Source organism: Jaculus jaculus, chromosome 12 (genome assembly GCF_020740685.1).
Source record: "Jaculus jaculus isolate mJacJac1 chromosome 12, mJacJac1.mat.Y.cur, whole genome shotgun sequence".
NCBI lineage: Eukaryota > Metazoa > Chordata > Mammalia > Rodentia > Dipodidae > Jaculus > Jaculus jaculus.
Window position 1 is genome coordinate 97,816,462 of NC_059113.1, and position 22,784 is coordinate 97,839,245.

At 38.7% G+C, this 22,784-nt stretch overlaps 1 protein-coding gene across 4 annotated transcripts in view; it reads right to left on the minus strand.

The window, feature by feature from the left end:
* Positions 1-22,784, minus strand: part of Lrba (LPS responsive beige-like anchor protein) — a 570,297-nt gene that overhangs the window by 210,228 nt on the left and 337,285 nt on the right. The gene's annotated exons all lie outside the window — the stretch shown is intronic.

Below are 22,784 nucleotides of genomic sequence, written 5' to 3' on the forward strand. Positions count from 1 at the left end.
TGGCACTAGAAAACAACCCTATTAACTGTCCCACCCACCACAAATGAAAGAAGTATGGCTGCAGTGGAATTGTTCAAGGTTAAACACCTCCAAAGAAAGTGAGGACTGAGAAAGCTTTTCATTACTATATTGAATATGTTTTCAAAGAAAAAGTGAGCTACTTTTCCAAAAGTCGATTTGCAACAGAAACAAACAAACAAAAAAACACCTTGCCTAAATTACCTATTTACCAATTATCAATACTTCAAAACAATCTTCTTGGGCTGGAAAGATGGCTTAACAGTTAAGGTGCTTGCCTGTGGAGCCTAAGGAACCAGATTTGATTCCCCATTACCCATGTAAGCTAGATGCATATGGTGGTACATGTGTCTGGAGTTCATCTGCAATGGCTTGAGACTCTAGCATTCCCCTCCCCCCCTCCTTTCTCTCATTTCTCTCTGCTTACAAATAAATTTTTAAAATTCTTCTTGAATATAATGAGCATATATAACTCTATTTTTCTAATATATTCTGACACATTTAAGAATTATATTCTGAGGCATATTTTTCAGTTAACACTGATTTTAATTCTCATTGACATTGTCTATTTTCCAGTATTATATCATATTTAAGGTGATTTCTGTCACTTTCACCTACTTACAAAGTTTTGTATTAGCTGAGAAATGTCTTAATTGCTTTTGTGAAAGTATGAAGCTTTAACTACCTACTTTACATTCTATTTTCAAAACAATGGTGAACATGCATGTATCTGCTTAAACTGAAGGAAGCCTTTCTGGAAGAGAGGTGGAAGAGGAAGCCAGCAGCACACCTTCCAGGACAGGCTGGGACTGGAAGCATCGGAATGAGAAACTGCGATCAGGGAAAGAACATGAGGCACCCAGGCACCCTAGCCGTCCTCAGTCTCAGGTCTGCAGGGCGTGATCAGCATGAGAACCAATGAGGAGTAATGCTAGGATCAAAGAGAACTTGGTTTACCAACTTACTGAAATTCCTAGCAGAATGGCAAATATGTAAGGAAAATTTTATTTTTATTTATTTATTTACTTACTTTTTGCTTTTTCAAGGTAGAGTCTCACTCTCACTCTATCCCAGGATGACCTGTAATTCACTATGTAGTCTCAGGCTAGCCTCAAACACATAGCAATCCTCCTAGTTTTACCTCCTGAGTGCTGGAATTGAAGACGTGTGCCACCACACCTGGAATTAATATTTTATATAAAACAAAACTTTGAATACGACATTTTTGATTTTCAAAAACAATCTTTAATTGGTCAGCTAAAAGCATTTTTACATAAGCTATACATTAAAATAAGGGCTGGTGGGATGGAGAGATTATTCAGTAGTTAAGGTGCTTGCCTGCAAAGCCAAAGAACCCAGGTTCAATTCCCCAGGACCCACATAAGCCAGATGCACAAGGTGGCACATGTGTCTAGATTTCATGTGTAGCTACTGGAGGCCCTGGCATACCCATTCTCTCTCTCTCTCTCTCTCTCTCTCTGTAATAAACAAAAATAAAATATTTTTAAAAAGAAATTAAAAGGGAAGAGAAAGGAAGGGAGGAGGGTACTTAATAGGTTGATATTGTATATATGTAAGTACAATGATTGTGATGGGGAGGTAATATGATGGCGAATGGAATTTTAAAGGAGAAAGGGGGGAGGGAATTAACATGGGATATTTTTTATAATCATGGAAAATGCTAATAAAAATTAAAAAAAGAAATTAAAAAATAGTAAGTACAATGATTGTTATGGGGAGGTAATATGATGGAGAATGGAATTTCAAAGGAGAAAGTGGGGGGGAATTAACACCAGATTTTTTTATAATCATGGAAAATGCTAATAAAAATTTAAAAAATAAAATAAAAAGCTGTGCAAAAAAAAATATACATACAAACTTTTCACACCATGCTTAATCCTTGAAATAGCAAGGCACAGTATAAAAGACCCAGGTAGAAAACACGATTATCATACTAGGATCTTTCACTTCTCTACATGCAAAACCATTTTGCCACAGCCTGGAGAGGGTTTGTGTAATAAAATTTTTAACAGTGCTTAAGTTTATAGTACATAACTCAAACAGGAAAGATATGAGTTTGCCACTATTGAACTTGGTAGTTGGAGTCTTGACCTATATGTGCAATCAACAGAACATGCAAGAAAGAAGTCCCAGCACTCTCAGATGGACAGCCAGCTCATGCCCAAGAGAAACGCTGTGGGTACAGTAAAGGAAAAAAGGATTTGTCAGTAAAGACATATCATGGATAGAATCAATGTTCCACAACTATGAGGTTGGTAGATAAAGGGAGAGTGACAGGGGAATGTAATTTAATTAAATTAAGTAATGGTTCTAATCTTGTTTTTCACCTTAATTTCAGGCAGCCACATTACTTAGCATCTTTGGTACTATGGAGGAAAAAGAAAGCACATTCCAGGAACTAAAATTAGGAAGGCAAGAATTACTAAAACCAGGCTAGAATTTACAAACCAGAATCAAATAATCTATGAGACAGTTGAACCATGAAAAACACTCCTTATTTTCCTTACCTACAACAAGGTTAATACAGTTTAACTGAAGCTGTGGAGAGATGGCAAATCCTAAAATGTTAGGCTTCTGTGGGCTGCCACTAACTTGGCCTGCTCAAGAAAGTCTCCCCGATTCAATCACGAAGAACACCAAGTCAGTGCTTGGTAGGATGGCACATGTTGGCAGTCACTGGCAATGAAGAGTTATCATCCACAAACATCATCTGAAACTGTAGTAAGTCACAAACAGCATTCCCCTGCAATCATTTACCAAGTAAGATTCTTTCTGAAAAGCTTATTGTCATGATTTAGTTTTAAAATCTATGGTTTTTTTGTCTTCAGGCAGGGCCTCATTCTACCTTAGCCTGGACTGGAGCTGGTGGAGATCCTTCAGCTTAATCTATTCTTAGTAAGATGAAAAGAGGGAGTTGTTCCAAGTTAACTGACACTTTGAGAACACTATGTCAAGTGTTCAAGTGGGAATATTTCTACACGATGATGGTATTCTGTCACAGACAGAATAATACTCTCTGCCTAACATGTCTACTTCATAGTCTCTGGAACCTGTGATTATGTCACCTTACGTGCTCCTACTGCTTAGAAATGACTTGATGTGGGGCTGGAGAGATGGCTTAGCAGTAAAGGTGCTTGCATGCCAAGCCTAAGGACTCCAGTTTGATTCTCCAGGTCCCATGTAAGCCAGAGTCAAATGGTGGTGCATGCATCTGGAGTTTGTTTGCAGTGGCTAGAGGCCCTGGTGTGCCCATTCTCACTCTTTCTCTTTCTCTCTCTGTCTCTAATAAAAAATAATAATTAAATAAAATCACAAATATGTATTTTTGTTTGTTTCTCAAGGTAGTGTCTTGCTCTAGCCCAGGCTGACCTGAAATTCACTATGTAGCCTCAGGGTGACCTGAAACTCACAGCGATCCTCCTACCTCTGCTTCCCAAGTACTGGGATTAAAGGTGTGCACCATCATGCCCAGCTAAAAATATATTTTTTAAAAAAGAAATGATTTGGTGCCCCCAAAAGATCCAATGTGATTAGACAGCTGATCCCCAGAGTGGCGATAACAGGAGCAGGTGGCACCTTTTGAAAGTAGGGCAAAATGGAAAGCCCATAAGTCATTGAGGCCAAAAGATAATTCTTTTGCACACCTTTGGAAGATCTTCTAAGAGGACTGTTATAAAATCATGGTTGGCCTCACCCAGAGCTCTGCTCCTGGCTTAAGATGTAACTTGCTGGTTACTGTGTAAGGCCTCCCTGGTGATATCCACCATGAGGTGATGATGTAATCAAGGGGTAGTCCTTGTCACAGCAACTATCCTACAGGGTTTGGCTTTTGAACCTCTAAATCATGAACTAAATAAAGCTTTTTTTTCCCACAAAAGCTTATGCCAGTCATTTCATTTTGATAATGAAAAGTTGAATAATATATGCAAAGAATGGAAATTAAATTGCTAACCACCCACTTAAAGCAGAAAGGTTAATTATTCAGGTGGGCCCAGAATAACAAGCAAAAACCATTAAAGTAAAAGACAATACTTAAACAAGAAAGATTGATTCAATGTAAAAAGCAGCATTCAGCACATCCTTATTGACTATGAAGACAGAGAAAGAAAATCACTAGCCAAGGTATATGAGAGACTTCCAAAAGTTAAAAGCAAAGAATAAACTAAATCCCCCATGATAATCTAAAAGTAGGAATACAATCTTGCCAACAACCTGATTTCAAGCCCACTGAGATCTATTGTCTAAACTGCTACATTTGGGCTAACTTGGTACAGCAGAAGTAAGAAAAAGAAGAAATGGTCTGCCTGTTCTTAAAAAGTGGATGAATATAATCTTAAAAACCATAAGGAATCATTATGGACACCAATTGCTGTATTAACTAGCAAACTCAACCTTTAAGCACACACACAGAAGATTCTTGTATCTATGCCTTAGAATATAATATAGTTTCCATATGCTCTACTGAAAATAGGGATGTCCCACCCACTATCTATCTATTTCTCCTCTTCACACCCTGTGAATAGCTCTGATCTCATTACCCTCAGCATCACTGACTAGTGCCCAGGCTCCATATTTATCGCTCTCTCCCTCTCCCATAATTCTTGGTACTTTTGCTCATATGATCATCTCCTGAGCCACTTAATTACTGCATAAAGATTAGCTTTAAATGCACAAGGCTAGTCAACATCTTTTCTCCTTGTCTGCAAATCTACCAATAAGCATATAATATTCTGTATATCTCAGCTCTTTCCATGATTGCTGAATATTCCCTGGCTGTTTTCCAAGGACATTTCTCTTCCCATTTGCAATGTGAACATTAAATTCTGTCAAAGGCCATGTATATTTACTCTTTCTGCAAGCTAGGGCAGGAAAGCAGCACACAGTGTTGTAAGAAGCTCTGATTCATGGCAATATAACTGCATATTCATTTTCTCTAGACACAGGTGACCTACCAGGCCTCCCTGTACATTCTCAGAAAATGTTGAAGAGACAAGAGAAAAAAAAAAAGCCTGGAGGCTGAGGCAGGAGTATTGCCCTGAGATTGAGGACAGCCTGGGCTACATAGACTTCCTCAACAAACAACATAAACCATGAATTATATACAGAGAGAACTGAACAAAGTTGAACAGGAAATAGTATCAGAGCAAACTGTATCCTATATTCAACCTACAATACATTTCTTAAAACACAACTGCATTCAAAATAGTAAAGATCTCAAAATACTCAAATAGTAAAAATATTGCCAGACATACCAAATGCAAAATTATGACATTCATTCTTATTTCCTTGCTTCTCAGAATTAAGCATTTTTAAAAAGGCTTTAACCTATGGAAAATTTGTATATAAGCCTTAATATAGAGGCCTTTGCAAGCTAACAACAGAAAGCCTTGCAAACATTAGCATTACAGGAAAAGAAGGGTAAGTCATCATGTCACTCTCTGAAGTCTGTTTTATGCTCCTTACATGTAACATTGTAGAGCAGAGTATATGTTGCATATACACATACATACATCATACATTTCTCCCCTAAATATGATGACTCTCCTGGCACTCTCAGTCGTAGGTAACAATTTCTATGCCAAAGTAGAAAATGTACTAATGGAATCCTGACTTATTTTTCATATGCATTAACTGTTTTCACGTTTGGCTTAGTCTTGTCAAGTCTTTCTTAATCATTACACATTATCCATATGTCAAATTATAAACTGGAGACGTTTGTCATATTTCAACATGTGAAAGTATATATTTTGTTTTTGGAAACATTTTAAACATCATAAGGTTCTAACTATATAAATGCACTATCCCAATTCTCACATAAAAGAAATGCAAAGAAAGAACCACATGGCACTTTCATGAGTTCTAAAAATTCATCCTATCTCAAAGGATCAGAGGTAAATGACTTATGAGGGGGGAAAAAAAAGCATGATTTAGTAAAGGACATTATGAAGTAAAGCACTGTTTTCAAAACGTTATTTTAGAATCTTATTAGACTGCCTTCTAATGTAACAGTTCTAATTAAACTATGTATAGAAGTTTACTAAGAATTTTTAACCTTCAAAGTCAAAGGAAAAAAATCAATGACACTCCAATAAAAAAAGTTTTTACTATAACAAATAATATTGACTGTTAGAAACAGTTTAATTAAATATAAATTAGTCCTTATTAAGTGAACAGAAACATGAGTAACAAAGTATCTATAATCAAAAGTATACAGGTACACCTTTGTAAAATATACAACAGAGGCACTTATGAACTAGAATGTCAAAAGCTTTCATACAGAGGCTAAAGTCAAAACAGAAACGAAGTCTGACATCAGATCTGCCTCTCAGAGCTCACTCCTCTTAGCAAGGTGCCTCCTCCAACAGCACAAGCACAGGGCTTTGCACTGTGCACACTCATTCCAAGCCACAGCACTTGCTAAGCATAAGATGTGCAGCATTTCACTAACTACATTTCTATGTTGTACAAACAGCAAACAGCCATCACTTAAATTTCATGTTTTCCTTATGATTTGCTACAAATCACTTTGAAAATGTTTTTTTTTTAATTATTTGTATTTTTATTTATTTGAGAGCGACAGACAGAGATAGAAAGAGGCAAATAGAGAGAGAGTGAGAATGGGCGCACCAAGGCCTCCAGCCACCGCAAACAAACTCCAGACGTGTGCTCCCCCTTGTGCATCTGGCTAATGTGGGTCCTGGGGAATTGAGCCTCGAACCGGGGTCCTTAGGCTTCACAGGCAAGCGCTTAACCGCTAAGCCCTATCTCCAGCCCTGAAAAAGTTTTAACATGATTATCTAACATAGTTTACACTGTAAGCATTTCCTTAAAATTTAGCTTAAAAGTTGGGCGTGGTGGCGTACACCTTTAATCCCAGCACTCGGGAGGGGCAGTGGTAGGAGGATCTCTGTGAGTTCAAGGCCACCCTGAGACTACATAGTGAATTCCAGGTCAGCCTGGGCCAGAGTGAGACCCTACCTCGAAAAACCAAAAAACAAACAAACAAACAAACAAAAACAAAAAACCCAGCTTAAGGGGGCTGGAGAAATGGCATAGCAGTTAAGGCGTTTGCCTACAAAACCAAAGGACCCAGGTTTGAATCCCCAGTACCCATGTTAGCCAGATGCACAAGGGAGTGTATGGGCCTGGAGTTCATTAGCAATGGCTGGAGGCCCTGGCACACCCATTCTCTCCCTCCCTCTCCCTCCCTCCCTCTCTCTCTCTCTCTCTCTCTCTCTCTCTGCCTCTTTTTCTCTCTCAAATAAATAAATTTTTAAAAAACTAGCTAAAGGATGATAATGCTAATTTTTACTTAATCATACCTGTGCTACAAAAAAAAAAAAAAAAAACCCACAAAAATGTGTGAGCCACAGGTTCTAAAGTCTCTATGGGTTACCTGGTTACATAGTTCAGGGGCAGACACCATGATTCTGGCCATCTCTTATGAAAATAAATGAGGGTTAGAGAGATGGCTCAGCAGTTAAAGAGCTTGCCTGTGAAGCCTACGGACCCAGATTTGATTCCTCAGAACCCATGTGAAGCCAGATGCACACTGTGATACATGAATCTGGAGTTCATTTGCATTGGCTAGGGGCCCTGGAGAGCCCAAAAATAAATAAATAAATGAACAAACAAATAAATAAGTGAGAAATGGTGGCACATTCCTGAATTCCCAGCAGGCAGGTATCAGAGGCAGGAGGACTGCTGAGAGATACAGTCTATCCTGGTCTACACAGCAAACTCTAAACAAGCCAGGGTTACATAGTGAGAACCTGTGGGATAGGAAGGTGGGCAGGAAATTAATGGTAAAGAAAAAGCTTTGGAGATTTTTGTGAAGGTAAGGGAAGGGTAGACATGCATTGGGAATCACTGATGATGTGCGAACCTAAAAATGTCACAGACAATTGCATGAACTGAATCTTAAGGAAAACAGAATGGACTGACAATATACCAACAAAAAAGCTGATGGTCTTCAAATAAATGGCCAACATCTTAGCAAGAAAGAAAGAACTTGCTAGGTGTAGAATAAAGCACATTCTTTAATTGCTCTGATTTTTATAGACAAAGCGAATGAGAGAGCACAAATCTAAATTTGCTGAAAGGACCACAATTAAGGTGCTAAGCACAGAAGAGGAGCCCTCTGGTAGCAATATTCAGTTCACATCCTTTCACATGAGCTTTGACAGGCTTGCTCAATGTGGTTTCTAAAACCCTCTCATCAAATATTTGACATTGGTAAAAGAAAGAGCTCTCTTGGAAAGAGTAGAGCATCACAATTATTAACTGGTCTCCAGGCATTTACTAAGCATGTATTGTGAGGTAATTAAGGCATATGCCTTCCAATAACTTCACTATTCACAAAATATTCCCCCAAATAAGAGGACACATGACAAGAAAGGTAGGAAAAGCTAAAACATGTAGTACTGAAGTACTTGAAATTAATGATACTTCAAATATTAGATCAAACCAAGCTCTCAGTGGGGGGTATTCATGGCAGATGCCAGGAAAATCAAACCTTTAGACCAGGGATCAGTGGGAAACCAAGCACATACCAGACAGGGTCACAAAGATGTTAAGCACAGTGACCTAATGTTAACCTGCTTTATTCTAGCCCAAGTGTAAACCTATGAGGTGAAATAGGACTTAAGCAGAGAGCCTATAGCATCACTGAAAAGTTTTTCAGTCATCTTTTATTTTTACCAGCTTCTCACAATATTTCTTTAAAACCTACTATATGGGAAGATGCAGCAGAAGAATCCTGAGAGAAAACCAAGAAGGCTTATTTTTACCAACACCACTTAGGTTCTTGTAAGTGGGTAGATTGTTTTATATTATAGCTTCAAATAACCAACAGATTCAAAATGACACCTCATTTATATATTTACTACATCTTAGATACATGTTCATGTCAAAAGCATGCATCACTAATCTCCATACTGAATGCCCCAGTCACTTAAAATGTGGTAAAAGAAAGAGTTTAGAGACCTGGAAGCCTAAAATTATACATTCACTCACTTGCACAGGAGCTGTTTTACAACATTTTACAACATGTCGAGTGCCAGAAATAAACAACAACAAAATTATTCCTGATTGGATAAAAAGAGAACTGAGGTGAATTCAGAAGTAGATTCAAGTTAGAAGACGACAGCTAACCTTCAGATTTATAAAAGCATGTGACCTTGGACTACTTACCAAACCTTCCCACACCTTGGTTTCTTCATCCATAAAATGGTGAGGACACAGTACTTACCTCAAGGGGTACATGTGGGAATTTGTGGGGCAATAGCTGGAAAAGCAATTAATTTAGGCTTTGCCACACAGTGAATGTTTCATATATGCTGTTCTGAGTGGAGGAGCATTTTGCCCAGGTCTCTGTAGTAAATAATATGCTCTCAGAGCAGCAAACAATAGATCTGAAGAGAGAATCTATGTAAAGAACAAAATAGGTCAAGCAGGGGAGCCACAGAAGTGTGAAGTGTGTTACAATAGTGATCTTTATGTTGAAGACACAGAGGTAAAGCAGAGGTCACAAAAATATGCTTAAATGAACATACAAGGAACTATAGTTTATATCTAGCAAAATTTAGATAACTTCCGATCACTTTAAGCTGTCCCAAAAGGTGATATTAATAAGAATCTACATCCTAAGGTATTTTACATAGAAGCCCATCCATGGTTTGTTCAGCTTGCATAAGTCACAACTGATTGGACACAGTCCCTATGGGCATGCCATTTCATCCAGACTGGACGGTTCATTAGTCATAATTACTATAACTGTACAGCAGAGACTGCAGTTTTACCTCATCATACATCTCTGATCAAGCTGCTCCAATTCTGCTACATCAGCATGTGAAGTTACATTATTGAGGCTTTTTATTTTCCAATCGGTAATTAACACAGATTATGCTCTTTATCAAAACATGTATTTGGTCTTCACATTTAATAGACAGGGCCCACATGTGACCACTGTTTGACCTTTGGTATCACAAAGCACCTAAACACCATGAATCATCAAATAAAATCCAGAATGTTGTGGAGAAAATTAAACAAAGAAAAGAACTGACCTGTGTTAAAAGCATAAGATGACTACACTTATCTAAACTGAGACTAACCGTGATCGCTGCAGCTTCTCATTAAACATTAAATTGCACACCAGAACACATCATACATATTTATTGTTTTGCACTGTCACTTTCAAGACTCATACCACAATTAGTGCTTCTTTCAAACTATAAGCTACATGAAGAAATCTCCCATAAAACTTGAAGACAAATATGGAAAACTGTTCAAGAAGGTTCAAGAACAGATGGGTAATAGATTTCACTGAACACTGAAGCACAATATACTCACTTCGGAGAAGAAAACATTGCCAAAGCAAAGTCTAAATGTAAAATTACTGAATGAAATTGGTGTTAGAAGTTCCCCCACACACAAGTTCTTTTGGAGAACAATGGGGGTTATAAGCCCTGTCTTACTATTTTTGTACCTTGAAATTTTCATGTGCAAAATGTCCCCACTATAGAATGCATGAACAATCATAATCGACAGTTACATGCAGGCACTGAGGCTGCAAAAATCCCAGAGTAATTAGTGCTGTCTGAATGTGATGACATCTGTGCTCTCAGGGTTCTTGAGACATACATGTCAGGCCAATAAGATGTATATGAAAATATGACAGGCACTGCAAATGCCCTTCTGAAAGGTCTTACACTTTGGGGAGAAGCTGGAGAAATAATATATGTCATCTTCTTGTTTAAGCAATATATTTAAGATTACAAGATTTAAAACGATCTTTTGAGTCATACACTATCTTTTTGTAAGTACAAAACATTTGCTCAAGATAAAGTAATGTGTGGTATAAAAAAATATATCCACTTCAAGTTTGCTTCTTGTAAAAATTTTAACATGTGTGGTTTTGTGTAACACAGAATATATGCCCATTTCTGTAAGTGACAAAAGGAATGTATATCTTATTCTCATTCCTTGGTTTCCTCACATATTAAGCTAAAATAATGTCAGTACTAGATATAAAGTAGTCTGTAATTTGCAGTTAAATGCCTTAGGATCATGACTGCAACTGTCTTATAGTAGAGAAGCCAATTAGTTTGTATGAAGAACTCTTTGTTTTAGGACACCTCGTGTTTTTGCTTACTGGAACCTATTGCTGAGCGCCCTCACTGTGGGCTATAACAGTATGTTGGAGCATGCACTTGCTCCAAGAAAGACATTAGTCATCATTAACAGAAGCACTGACACCAAATCTAAGTGCCTCTCCACAATGACCAAGTGGCAATCATCTTTCTCTTAACTGTCAATGCTGATTAGGATTTTCTTTCATGAAAATTTAATTTGTCCTCTTTTCTGCAGCTCTTTTTTATTCCTGAAAAAACAATATGTTCAAAAAGATTACAAATGAAGTGAAAGACGCTCTACCTCTAATATAGCTAATGATATGTCAATTGCAGGATTCTCAGGCTCAATCTTTTATTTCAGCCAACAGAAAACACAGACTAACTAGATGGTTAACAAGCAGGGGGAGAAAAGGGATCATCCTGAAGGAGTCTTGCCTTAAGAGCCTACAAACCCTCCCAAGGTGACTGATACAGGAGGTACATGTAAGACTTCCCTAAATAACACTAACAGAATCCCAGGGGTCCTTTAAAACACTTATGGTAGCCACCTTTCACCACAGCCAAACTTTAATTCTCTATTTCTTAAAAAGAAAACAAGACAGGAGTATTCAAGCATGCATCACTAAAAACCTAAGAAAATATTGAAGAACCTACACCTTCACTGTGTTGACCTAGCTACTGGTGAGTGTTTGCTTTTAAGGGGATTTGCAGTTGTGCTGGGCACAGGGAAATGATTCATGTGGCCACACAAGGCACTTCACAGCTAGATGATGCTACAGACCTAAGCTCGGGTTCTGTGCAGTGTCACAGTGTTAAACAAGATATCATAACGATAAGTTATTTAAGGAAGTTTTAAAAAACATTTACTTTTCTGTTTCATTTCAACTTGTTTAAAGTTCTTTTTTCTTTTTTAAGTGACCACGTAATAGTTTGTGAGGATCCTGGTACAACCCAAACTCCCATTTCTAGGTGTAAATATTAACCTTTCTTTATATTATTTATGTGTAACCAAAACAGAAATTGATTTAAATTTAAATCTCAAACCTATTTATTCCTTTAGGAGTTTAGTTTTAATCAAAAGCTGTCATACTTTTGTTTTCACAGGAACATAAACAGTATCTTCTTTAAATGCAAACATCTACATGAAATGTTTTAAAACAAAAATAATCATTTCCTTTTAAATTTAGAAGCATCAATAACTCATCAAGCTTTAACATGAAATGAACTCTCTATTCCTTATTATTTTTAATGTGAAAATAATAATATAGAACAAATTTGAAGGCCAGCCAGCAACTCCTTAGTTGTATTCAGCAATGGTTTTCCCCCTGTTTAAAAGTGGTCTGCAGTTAAAACCTTTTAAAGGTCATTAGGAATTTAAATCTATTTTGAAAGGCAATTTCTACTGACTTAAATTTCATAACAGGACATCCACACTAAACAAAGTGCTAGCCAAAAATAAAAGCAAACTGTATCATAATCACCTAATGTAAATATCTTCTTACACTATGTTTACTAATCATTGGATTGTTTCTCTATTTAAGTAAATATGCTTAACTTTTCAAATCCTAAAAATTAAGTTCTGATTTTTGGAGTTGCACAGACTATCCCAAACCAAAACGTCACAAGGTCACAGCAATGCAACTGCTCACCTTGCTGCCAGGTCTGGTACATGTTCAAGTGGGAAAGTTTAGCTCTGTAACTTCCACCCCTCAACCTAAACCTCCAAGTCACTTGTCAGTTAAGGGTTGGGCGATTTATTGACCACCTCTGGATGCAAACTGTCAGTGCTGAAGGAAATATGAGGGAGGGCTGTCGCTACTGTTCTGGAGCTCATGGATAATGACATACCTGCCTCTGTCACCCATTACCCAGACTACAAACTACTTAGACCTAACTGAAAAATCAATAGCCTACTTGCACTGGTTCCTGTGGCTGCCTCCTTTGATTGTCAGCTCCTGTCTAGGGTCAGCACTTACATGAAAGGGGCTCTGACTGCCTGATGCTTTCAGGACAACCTAACGATATGAAACTAGCCAACAGAACAGTAAATTCTGTCTCCCTGCCCTCCTCATCAATTAGGCTTTGACTAGACTTGCCTGTAGAACCCTGACCTTTTAAGTTTAGGTGAATATGGACTAGCTGAACACACCACTGCCCTCAGCACTGAGCCAGGAAATCTACTGACAGGTTAAACAAAACAGAAGGTTGTAACTGTCATAATTTGCATTGCACTTTCACGCCAACAAGGGTGTTATCAGTAGGGGCAAGCCCTGGAACACACAACTCCAGCACCCTTTAGCCACGCTACCCATAAATTTTCAAGTGAAGTGAGATAAAACATAAATTCACGAATAGCAATGCATTTCTCATCTCTCACTCTTTTAGGTTTACACTTTGCAAACCCAAAGAGTGCCCATCAACAACTCTCTTGTTGGTCACCTGGTACTCCTAACTGCATGGATAAAGGACTTCCAATGAAATGAAATAGAAGTAAATTACCTATGTTAATTTAAAGGTTATTTCAGAGAGAATTCGCAACACAGCTGATAGAGTGACCTATGTCTTGAAATGAGAACAATTAGATCACAATATGCTATCATTTCTTGTGTCATGTCTCTCCTTCCAAAAAGATCCACAAAGCTTAGACAAATAAGTTATCATGTAAGTGCAAGGAGGTGTTGAAATTATTTCCTACCATGCTTCTCTCATCCAGCATCATTTACAGTTGGAGGGGAAACTAGGAACATCTGTAAAATCAAAGATGTTAACACTTCTATGCTTGTCAGATCTCCTGGTGAAAAAAGTGAAAAGCAGGACAAAGAATAAAATTTTCCTTCTTTAGTGACTCATGTTTTGAGAAGTACTTCCCAGATTGAACTTGGAATACTGTAGTTGCTTGAGGCAGTGTCATCTCCCGAAGAAGAGTTAACATGAACTTTGGCTGCAAGAATTAATATTCAGAGAATATCCAAACTTCATGAAATATCACAGCACTGAAAATGCATTCAACACTTAGGAAACAAAAAGCACCTGTCAACTTTGTTTACACATGTAACATTTTTCTATCTTCCTAAGAATACACACAATAGTTCATGTAATGGTGAAATTTCTATAAAGAGTATTCTCTGAAGTTGCTATTTCATTGGTCCACCCAACTACATCACTGTATAATGTGCTTTAGTCTTGAAGTCTGAAAATTCTTGGCATTAGAAACTTCTACACCTATACATTGCTGCAATACTACAAGGCTAACCATCACAGAGTCAAGTCAGCTCAAAAAGATCAACAACACTCATGTCATGTTGTTTCTAGAAAAAAAAAAACTTGAGATCACTCCACCCAGATCCTTCATTTTACGATTGAGAAAAGAGCTTAATGTAATGGTACAACGTGCAACCCCAACACCTGGCAGGCTGAGGCAGGAATATCACAAGTTTGAGACCAGCTTGAGCTGCACAGTGAGATGCTACCTTAAGAAATAAAAATCTGCAAAAATAATGGATTGAACGAGAGAGTTGATAAAGTCATCCAGACAGCCATGCCAGGATGAAACTTTAGGACTTTTGTCTCTCAAATGATTTTATTTATTGATAATCTCTATTAAAAATTATTTTTATTTACATAGTACAAGGAAAGAGAGAGAGAGAATATGAATGTGGATGCACCATGGCCAAGTCTTGCTGCTGAAAAATATTCTAGACGCATGTACCACTTTGTGCATCTGGCTTTAAATAAATACTGGGGGAAATGAATGCTAGACTGTCAGGCTTTGCAAGCAAGCACCTTTAACTACTGAGCCATCTCCCCAGCCCTTTAACAATAGTCCTAAAGGGTATGCCTTCATCTCTCCCAGTTAGCTATGTGACAGCCACCTTATATTTCTTTTAAAATAATATATTTATATCATTAATGTTAAGTTGATGTATTTATAGAAAGTTTTGACTAAATGTCAAAAAAGGTCACATTATTTTTAGAACATTTAAGAAAAAAGTCACTGTATCACAAGCTAGTGCTAGCACTGCCTGACCTAGTTAAATATGGAGGCAAGCCTGCACTGACCTAAAGCGACTGACTACGCATCTGACAGCCTCGCAGGTCTTCTGTGTGCACCTAGCTGATAGCAAAGTGAAAGGGCATGGACAGTGTCTGCTCCCAGCAAGCAAATCATTTGGAAACAGTCATAGCTAGCCATAGATCAAAGATTTTCCACTCTATCTACACTGATTTAAACCTACGACTGAGATTTTTGTCTAGAGACAAAATGAGTTGGAAAATAACAGAATGACTCTTTAGGATCCAAAGGATAACAGAGGAAGATAGAAGGAAAATTCAGAAAATAACAGAGAAGTAGCACCTGATATCCACAGGCCAAGACAGCTGGTTTACATCCTAGCTTTATTTCAAATGGTTAAAGGAACAGTTCCCATTTCTTAGATAATCAAGTACTATTTCATTTCTACTACACAGATGTCTGCTGTGCATTCATTATAGCCAATGAGGGACTTTCGTTGTTGTTTAATCACTGTAAGAAATCAGAGAAACATCAGCATATCACTTTCACCCTGATTCACTTCTGAAAAACAGAAACAGATTAGATTTTTTTTAACAAAAATCATTTCCATTAAAAATAGCATGAAAAGCCGGTGTGGTGGCACACGCCTTTAATCCCAGCACTTGGGAGGCAGAGGTAGGAGGATCGCCGTGATTTCGAGGCCAACCTGAGACTCCACAGTGAACTCCAGGTCAGCCTGGGCTAGAGTGAGATCCTACCTCGAAAAACCAAAAAAAAAAAAAAAAAAAAAAAAAGCAAGCACAAAATCCATTAAGAATTCCTGTAGTCTTAGTGGAACTGTGATGTAAGATTACTACTACCAATAATAATATAGATGGAGTGCTGTAAGATCAATGTATTTTACAATAAAGATTAGTAAGATGGCTATTTTTCTTAAAGCATAATAAAAATATACCCATATGATATAGTTGGCTAATAATTTTATTTTATTTATTTATTTTTTTAAGGGAGGTAACCTGAGTTTTTATTTTGAACTAAAAAAAATTTATGAGGGGGCGGGATGAGGATTCCAGGGCCTCTTTCCAGACCTACGTACCACTTTGTGCATCTGGCTTTATGTGGGTATTAGGGAATTGAGACTGGGCTGGTAGGCTTTGCAAGCAGGAGCCTTTATTGGCTGATAATTTTAAACACAGGTCTAAAAAATGTCTCATATGCTCTAAGTATAGCTCAGCACTGACATAATCTACACCACTGATCTCAATCATCTGTTTATCAATGTGTTTTATAACCAAAAGAAATGATAGGAATGGGCAGATAGCTTTAACATTCTAAGAAACATACTCTACACAATGCAATTCAATACTATTACCTTCTTCTTTTTTTGGAGGGGGGCTTTTCGAGGTAGGGTCTCACTCTAGCTTAGGCTGACCTAGATTCACTATGTAGTCTCTGGCTGGCCTCAAACTCTTGGCTCCTCCTACCTCTGCCTCCCAAGTGCTGGGATTAAAGAAGTGTGTCACCACGCCCAGCTTACTTTCTTTTTATAAATTATTTTATTTGAGACAGAGAGGGAGGGGAAGAGAGAGAAAGAGGAGAAAGAATGGGTGAGCCAGGGCCTCTAGCCACTGCAAACAAACTCCAAACACATGTGCCATGTTGTGCATCTGGTTTATGTGTGACCTGTAGAACTGAGCCTGGGTCTTCAGGTTTCACAGGCATGCATTTTAACCACTAAGCCATCTCTCTAGCCCTAACAGTATTACTTTTAAACCAAAAACATATCATACCTTCCTTAAGCTAAAATCAGCTTTCAATCTTGTTCACTATTAAAATCAGTAGTAACTAATCATAGTTTTCCTGTCCATCTTCTGGAAATTACATTAAATATCAGCAAAATATTATTTTCTAGGTAGAAGAGACACAAAGAATAATCAATACACTATATTATTGCCCTTTATTTCAAAGTTGGCTCTACTAAGTACATCATCTCATTCAAGTTTATAGTGAAAGCCAAAAATTGTGGAAGCCAAAACTATCTGGCAGGTAAAATTTAATATTTACCTCATAGTACATGAATAAGTTTAAAATCTTTTTTTAAATTAGAATAAAGAAAGGAAAAAACAGAAAAAAAACATACTTTTCAGAACAACTATGATGTATGAGAATAAATAACTGCAAAAGCTCTAACTTGAAAATGTATATATTTAAAATGAAAAAAGGCTAAATGGTTTCTTGATAATGCTAAAAGACACATAAGACATAAGTGAAAATACAGCAAGTTCACTCAAACACCTTCTGAAAAATACTCGCTAAATTAATTTTTATGGAATTAATGTTGCACTCCCAACAACGCAATGGCATTTCTATTTCAGTCAGACTAAATGTTTATTTCCATTTTCCTGAGTAGGTGTTTCCTACACTAGCACTGTATATCTGTTGAAATCGAAGAATGTAGAGTTGTAGTACTCATTTATAATGCTGTTATTTAACTTAGGGGGGAACCTAAAATACACTATACTTTCAATTTTCTCATTCTACTAAACAATGCCAGCATTACACATGTGCAAGGCTAATTAGGGACAAATACCATAGTAGTACATGCAGTGCTATGGAGGGTACTTTTAAAAATCTCAAATGCCCACCAAACACTACCCATGAAGAACACAGAAGGCAGTGAGCTCTGCAGTACAGTTTGATGGGCTTGCTGTGAGACATCAAAGCTCTCACTTTAGGGGACACAACATTATCTTAAGTTCAAACTGTAGAAAGGAGAAAGGAGAACACTACCTCTGGGTTAGCAATCACAGTGATTACAAGTTGCTGTGATTTTTTTTCCCCCCCTAAAGCTATTTAGAAAGAGGGAATGAGATCGCTTAGTGGTTAAGCACTTGCCTGTGAAGCCTAAGGCCCCCGGTTTGAGGCTCTATTCCCCAGGACCCACATTAGCCAGATGCACAAGGGGGTGCATGGGTCTGGAGTTTGTTTGCAGTAGTTGGAGGCCCTGGAACACCCATTCTTTCTCTCTATCTGCCACTTTCTCTCTCTGTTGCTCTCAAATAAATAAATAAAAATAAAAAAAATTAAAAAGAAAAAGGGGATGAGGGGTTTCAACAGCATCCTTGGCCAGTTAGAATTATTAAGCATGAAAAGTGAACTATTCAAAGCAAACAACTGATTCCTGAGTAATAATTATCATTACCTTAGGAACAATTTGTGGCACACTTCAAAGCCAAGGAAAATTAGATCAGTTGACAAAAAAAAAATACCAAATAATAATAAAGGAGTGTGTTGTTTCATTCTGACATTCAATATAATGGATATAGTTCAATATCAACAATTGTTAAAATTCCTACATAGACTTAAACAGTTATTTATATAAAATTTCATCAACTAACACACAAATAAAACATGCTTGGGTTATTTACTTTCCTTCCTGCTTTTATTGTGATAGTTTTAGAATATAGAGAATAGTGTTTTAGATTTGGACCCAAATCAGAAATTTGTTTTTTTTTTAAATCTAGTATTTCCATCATGATGTAAATTAATTCAATATATAAGAAACAAAAGTACAGCTACTACAAAGCTCTTTTAAAATTAGGTTCCAGGGGACAAGAATGTACATAGGTAAACACAGAGCCCTCTGGCTTCTAAAAAGGCTAGACCCCAGAGGTCTCTTTTAAGCCAATAATTTAATTATTTTCTGAATGCTACTAAAATATTTCCTGGAAACAAGATCATATCATGTAAAATCTGTATAGTCTTTATAAAGATTATGGTCATACTGTATATTATATCTATAAATGCGAAGATACCTTTTAAGGTTTACTGATCTGGTAGAGTAAAGCAAATGCACTGAAGCTTAATTCAGCTAAAACATCCCCAAAGAGCAGCACAGGGCCATAAGTTTAAGGGTTCTCTATTCTGCGGGAAGATAAACAGGATGATAAGGGACAGATCTGCAGAAGCATTGGCGTCCCCTAGAAGTCAGGGACGCCTTCCAGAGACAAGGGAACCATTGCACCACACATCCCTGTGGCAGCCAGACTTCCTCAGCAGTGCAGGAATGTGTGAAGATGACAAGCAAAGCACATTCGTTTCCTTTTTTTCTCCCAACCAGCTTTCTTCTAGATGGAATGCACGGTTCTTTCTCACAGCACTGAAGCTGGGGCTAACTCAATGCTAACAGAAAATATAACTGAATTCTCTCTGTAAGAAAGTTTCAAAACTGAATTTACTCACTACTTTTCAGGAAAATTCGAGTCTCACATTATATGGAATAAAATATTATAAGGTTAATTTTCTGGCCTAACTGCTCACTATTCTTCAACCAGAAGTCTTTTCAGTTAATGTACTGTCATTTCATTGCAGAATGTGAGGGTTTCCCCAGTCTTGATTTTAACTGTAACTATAAAAAGGCCCTCAATGTTAAATACAGTACTTTTCTCTGAAAATATATTTATATAATGATTTTTTCATTATCAAGTCTGTAGTCAAAAGGATTTGATGAGGTTATTCAATTAATCATTAAAAGTTTTATCATTATCAATAAAATTCGGATGATATGGCTATTTTTCTTTAATAGTCATAGTTCTCAAAATCTAGAGGCATGTTTGGTATACTCTGACTCAATGTTTTAAAGGGATAGGAAGTTTTTCAGACGCAAGTTTTAAGCATGAACATTTTTAAGTTTACAGTAATTCCAAACATGTCCACCTTAGCCCTGCCACCTACACTCTCAGACGCTCCTTCTGTGACAAGGGGAAATGTTATGCCTGGAGAAGCGTGAAGGTTCTGCTGTACCCACAATCCAAAGCGAAGAAGACTAAGAGGAGGAAGGAGAAGTAGAGGGGAGAGAGGAAGGAAAGAAAAAAAAGAAAGGAAAGGAAAGGAAAAGGAAGAGAAGAGAAAGACAGGACCCCCCCCCCCCCCAGGAATGCCTTGTAGCCTGCCAGCCCAACTCCACAGTTCTGGGCAGAAGCCTGCTGATGTTGGCACTGCCTAAACCAAACAAACAAGATGTTTAACAGTCAAATAAAATGTCCTGCAGCCTCCCTAATGAATTTGTCAAGGACCATCAGATTTCGCTCCCCCTCCTTTGCCTCATTAACTCAAGTATGATGAGACGGATTATAACAAGAGAATACAGATCAATTGGCCTGAAGACTTGAAGTGGCTTTTAGCCTCTAGAGTTTCTCCCGCTTGCTCGGGTTCCCTAATAGAGCCCCATATCCCCGTATGTCGGGCAGAAGCATCCAGATCCGCTGATGGACTTCTATACCAACATACATAAAAGCGGAGGTGACAAGGGCTCTTCAATTACAGCCTCCACGAATACCGTTTCCCCTTCAATTATTCACCCGGAGAGGAGCCGCAAACACAGCTGAAGCCGGGCGGAGGCGCCGAGGTAGGGGGAGGGGGCGGTGTTTGCTGCAAGTGTTTAAGTTTATTGCTTGAATGATGTTTCTAATTAGTACCGCGGCCATAAATTAAAGTCGCCTTTGTTTAACTGATTTATCATTTACTAGCGCATCTACTTTGGACAGGGCAAATTGGTAATGAATTGTTTTTAAATCAAACATTTGTAACGTTTTATCATCCTTGGGCGTCGGCAAAGCACAGGTGGAGAAGCAGAAGCGCGGGGAGCTGGGCTCCAGAACGGGGTGGGGGTCAGTCCCGCACCCCGACGGCGGCTCGAAGCCGCTGCGGCCCCGGGAGGAGGCGGAGGGCAAGCCCGCACCCCTGGCCTCGCAGGAGTCTCCGCCCCAAAGCTGCCCGCGCGAGAAGCTGCCCCGCGGGAAAGTTGTCCTCGGGCCCCGCAGCACCGCCCCGAGCGCCCGCGGGCCCCGGCCGGGGTCCTCCTCCAGCCCGCCGCGCCCCGCGGGACTCCCACGAGCTCGGCTGGAGGTTCGCGGATGCACTTTTCCGCCTTTCCTCCCAACTCCTCGCCGCTGATCAAAGTCCAGAAGCAATAAGCCCGGCTTGATTTTTTTAAGAAAAAAAAAGTCAAATAATCTTTGGGAAAGGACTTTGGCAAAAAGACAGCAGCGACAACTTTGGGAAAGGACTTTGGCAAAAAGACAGCAGCGACAACACGTCAGCGGACCTCAGCAGACACTAAGAAAGAACGCCGCCAACACCAAGTAGATGGAGGAAAACGAACTCGCCTTAAGCAATTGAATTCGGGGTTTTAAGAGCGCAAGACAAGCCCTTTTAAGGGCTTCACAAAAGCCACACAAACGGATTTTGCAAAAAGGCTTCATGGGTTTTAATTTTTACCACATAAAGCCAGAGCTGGTACATTATCTCCCAAATCAACCTAAAAAGAACCCCAACTAGCTGGGGGACTAAAGCGATTGGGAATCCAGACAGCTCAAGTTCGAAGGTAAAGCCTCAGGAACAAGTCGGTCAGAGGCTGCCCCACTTCTCCTCTCCCCAGAGCTGAAAGGCGACAACTGGCACCGCTTGTTAAGGATGAAACATACTGGAAGGCACAAGCCTGGGCATCCATGGCATGCCAGGGGAGGTGTGAGGCCACCTGCATGATCAATAACATGCAGTTTATAGGTTTACGTAGCAGCCAACTAAGACTCAATTATGAACCTAAAATCATTTTACAACGGGAATGGCACTGCCTGAGAATGTATTCAAATCAGGTGTACGGCACCAACATACCAAGAAAACTTGAATTCAGGCTCACATCTACTTCCGCTTCATTTTCATTCAGTTTGAAACAATTTTATTAGCTTATTTTAATCTATAAGTATAGCCTGCCACCCTACTATATATGAATGTACACGATTTCTGACGAATTAGATATTTCCTCTCTAGTAGCTAATTAGTTCTCGAAACAATAAAACAGCAGCACAAATACATCCGAATCTTAATTATTAAATAATGACCAAACGATGTGTTTGAACTAGTTTTTGTCCTGCTCTGCTTTTCAACACCATATGGAAATTACTAACAAGAGATTTATGGTTATAAACCCTCATCCTAGATCCATTGCACTGCCCCCCCCACGCCCCTGGCACACTTAGACAGCTCCAGCTCTTGGCAACAATGGGAGTGGAGAAAGACTTTGTTGGAGGAAAAGAACCTATAAAAATTAGGTCCTTTCCCGAGTCCCCCTTCCTGCTCGCATTTGCTTTCAAGCCAAAGTAATTCTGGTGGAGTCTGCACTTTGTGCACAATGCTGATTTTTTTTTTTAAGTGAACCTTTCTGAACCACTGGTACTCTCCCTCCGTTAGTCCAGACATCTTTTTCTTCTTTGAAACTGAAAAGAGGATAAAGAAGAGGGGCTGCAAGATGTGCGCGAGCATTTCACTTCTACTACGTCCTCCGATTTTCTTCTCTCTATAACCCCTTTTCTTTATCAAGTACCGTGGTGGTGACTGCTACCGTCCACCGAGCGCCGGGCGCCTGTCTTCTCTCTCGGATTGGCTAAGGCACTGACAGCTCGCAAAGGGATTGTAGGAACTGAAACTCCGCCCCCCTCACGATGGCCCAGGGACCATTCATAAAGTAACTCAGAGAGGGAGAGAGGGAGAGAGAGAGGGAGGGAGAGAGAGAGGGAGGGGGAAAGAGGGAGAGGGGGGAT